This window comes from Pieris rapae, chromosome 23 (assembly GCF_905147795.1).
Source record: "Pieris rapae chromosome 23, ilPieRapa1.1, whole genome shotgun sequence".
In the NCBI taxonomy this organism is placed as follows: domain Eukaryota; kingdom Metazoa; phylum Arthropoda; class Insecta; order Lepidoptera; family Pieridae; genus Pieris; species Pieris rapae.
In genome coordinates this window covers 1,101,731-1,105,474 of record NC_059531.1, presented here as the reverse complement: position 1 = coordinate 1,105,474, position 3,744 = coordinate 1,101,731, and the positions used below count along the sequence as shown (strand labels likewise).

The 3,744-nt window shown below is 37.7% G+C and overlaps 1 long non-coding RNA gene across 1 annotated transcript; it reads left to right on the top strand.

Moving 5' to 3' along the window:
• The first annotated feature begins 943 nt into the window (after positions 1 to 943).
• On the top strand, positions 944 to 3,192 carry LOC123690298. The gene is made up of 3 exons (XR_006750988.1): positions 944 to 1,259; positions 2,520 to 2,818; positions 3,141 to 3,192. It is a non-coding gene; the product is annotated as an uncharacterized LOC123690298 (long non-coding RNA).
• Positions 3,193 to 3,744: the final 552 nt, after the last annotated feature.

Sequence of the window (3,744 nt, the reverse complement as noted above, 5' to 3'; positions counted from 1 at the left end):
TATGTTAGCAAATAAACGATTTCATTTCATTTCAACCACTTTGGCGAGAATTGCCTCGCAATGGAAAGTCTATTGTGCCTGTGTAAACAGAATTTCAAAAGCAATAATCGTATTCGAATTTCGAGGTTTTGTGTGAGTTGCTACTATGAGTGCAGTGTGTGAGGGTATTTTAAATTAATCAAATCCAAATTCTGGATTTTCTTTAAAATGAGTTCAAATAAACCAAGGCAATTTAGGGACGTAAATTTTTTCCGCCCCAACCCTCCTCCCCAAACATGATTTTACTTTCTTTCGTTCTTGTAAATGCTGACTTCTTTTTAATATGACAATTATTTGATTTTGAACAAGAAAAAATGTAAAATGGTGGACAATCGAAAGAAGTTTTTAAAATATGATACGTGTTCCAAATTCAAAATAATTAAGAAGTTAAAAAAGGGCATTTGTATCAGAATTTACTGCCAGACTAATTAGTCACATGGCAAAAAGACGACATGCATGCTTATAAATAATATATCCTTATCTGTCCAATTCTAGTACTGTATTAGAGTTTATTTGGAGAGATTTTTATTATATGTATAATAAGCTGTAAAAAGTCAAGTGACGTGTAGCAGTGGGGTATACTGGACTAAACTGGTTTTCAGGCTATATAAGCACGGCGCGCTGTATGGTCGGGCGCACTTCTTCGACGCTCGCACTAGATATAGGACGTTACTATTGTTGTTGAATTTGTGGTTAATTTCGTGTAATTTAATTTGGTTATTTTTAGTAATTTTATTTGTTAATTTCTTACTTCAGTAGTGGGATTCGTTCTCATTTCTGATTAGTTTAAATTAACGCCCACGTGGTTTTATTTTAGTCAGTTTGAAACGCGAGTGTTATACGTTTAATAAAAATAATGGAGGGTAGGCGGTGAACACGTAAAAAAAAGACGGTGTACCCGGGCTTGAAGAAACGTTACAGTCGATATTAAACCGTCAACCGACGCAAGCGACTGAGCTATGTCTACCAGTGGTGTCACCACAACTGTGCTCAGCAACACCACCGCGAGGGGGTCGGCCCTTTGCACCGACATGCGCAACACCATCGGATTTGCTGCTTTCTTCCTTAAGCGACACTCGTTACCACCTGGTACTGACGGTTCGCACAATGGTACTGAAAACGCTCCGGTGCCAAGTTCAAGCAGCGCATGCGAGTCAAGCACTGATCTGGTACTTAATCAGGTGACCGACAAACTAGTAAGTGCGTTGAGCACAATTCTGGTAAGATCTAACTCCATTTATATTTCAAATTTTGATCCGTCTTTCAAATATTTCGAATTATGGTGTGAGGAGGAAGACTCTGCGCGGTTGTCTAATTATTGGGATGACCGTGAGTGCTTATCTCTGATTGGATATTGTTTGAAAGGGGATGCTAAAGTGTGGCTATATGAGTGGCTTAGTAATGATCATAGTTGAGAGACAACAGACTCTGATAGTTATCTCATGTATTGCGTGTTGTACGAGGAATGAGTGAAAAGTTAATTGTCGCAGTAGTTATTCGGGGTATTAAGGACCCACAAGTTCGCGCCGCCGTGACTTGTGCTAATTTATCATCGGAAGGCTTAGTTAAATTCCTCTCATTATATACCAAGCCCCTAGAACCGCGCTCTATACTACAAAATCACGTTAAAAGGCCAAATTTGCGAGATAATTTCTGAAAACGAGATAATTTTCAGTCTAATATTAACTGTTCATGTTTCATGTAGGGAAATTGGTCATATACAAATTTTGTGTCCTAAAAAAACTAAGTATGAAACCGCACCAGAGACTCAATCTACAAACAATTCAAGTTTAGAAAAAAGGCAGTTTTCTAATATCAAAATTATTTGCACATTTTGTAAGAAGGTAGGACATAAAACGGAGGACTGTTTTGTTCGACAGCGTTCCGAGTCGAGCGGTAGGCTAAATTAGTTATAGTTTACCGCCCTTATAAAATGTCGTATGATGAAAAATTACGCGTTAGAGATATCATAAAAGATGTGTTAAATCAATAAATAATTAGAGATAGAGATTTGTAAAGAAAAAAAGCGATTCAGATAGGCTTTGTGTCGACTTTAAACTTAAAACTCAAAGACACTTAAAATACCCGCTTCCGTTAATTGAGGACCATATTGTTTGGCTAGGTAAAGCTACCTATTATATTTACCTTGATATGGCTACTGGCTTTCACCAGATAAAATTAAATAAAAAACATCGACACCACTCCGAGATTCGTAACACCTGAGGGTCACTATGAGTACATAAAGATGCCATAAGAATTAGGCAATGCACAGGTTGTATATCAACGAATACGTTACGATTTTACATAGATTCAGGCAGAGCCCTTGTGTGTTGTAATTGTGTATATGACGTATTATTACCTAGTAAAACAATAGAAGAGGGTTTAGGTACATTACATGATGTGTCAGAGATGGGGGGGGGGGTAAGGGTAAGGGACCCAGACAGGCTTTTCCATTAATTTAAAAAAAATGTAACTTTCAGACTACGGAGATCGAGTATCTATGCCGAGTCATTAGCAATGGTCAAGATATGAAGACATCGTGCTTTGCGAGGTTGACTCGCAAGGGTGTGCATTTCAATGGCGGCGATTTTGCATTTGTGCCAAGCTGTTGGTAAGCTAGACTCCTGTATGCGCGGACCATATGTGGTTTTAGCGACGTTGTCGCAGGACAGATATGAACTAAAATTAGTCGCTGGTTCGTATGGTAAAGCTGCCGCGGAATACATGTTGCCCTGGCGCGGGGAATGGACCCCTGATGTGTGTGCCGCATTCTTTGAGAGTAAGTAATTTTTACTTGCCTTTTCAAAACTTATGTATGTTGATAAATGTTTGTGAAAACTGTCATTTTATTAGAACTGCTTATCATATCGGTAGTACCTATTTTGGTAAAGACCTGCGGGAGTCTTGTGTGATAGTAATGGAGTCGCTCTTACTGTTAAAGCAATGGAGTCACTCTTACTGTTGATAGCAATGGAGACGCTCTTGCTATGTAAAAAAAAAAAAATGAACTAATGTTGTGTCGAGAGTAATGGATGCGCTCTTACTTTCGATGAAGTTATGTTAATTTAACGTTATAATAACAAAAATCATGTAATTTTTAGGTGGCGCTGATGATGACGATAGTCCTTCACCACAACCACCGCACGTGATACAAGAGTCATCAGCAGGTCAAGTTTCAACATGCCAACCTGCCTATCATCACACGGGCGAGGACGCACCGTCGTCAGGAGAGGCCGAATAAGCTGTAAAAAGTCAAGTGACGTGTAGCAGTGGGGTATACTGGACTAAACTGGTTTTCAGGCTATATAAGCACGGCGCGCTGTATGGTCGGGCGCACTTCTTCGACGCTCGCACTAGATATAGGACGTTACTATTGTTGTTGAATTTGTGGTTAATTTCGTGTAATTTAATTTGGTTATTTTTAGTAATTTTATTTGTTAATTTCTTACTGTATAATAATCGGCAAAATTTAAAAACCCGAACAAAAACACTTTTAATCCGCGAAAAGTTATCATTGCTAAACAAAAATTGTCAGGCGTTTATTTTTACTGCATTGATGTATTATCATTGCTTTTAAAATATAATAATAAGACAGCTATTCTAAGAAAAAAATATATAATATACCATATATGACGCTAATACTTGCATTTTTAAACAAACAAACAACAAACAAAAATATATTTATTCATATAGGTAAAAAAGTAC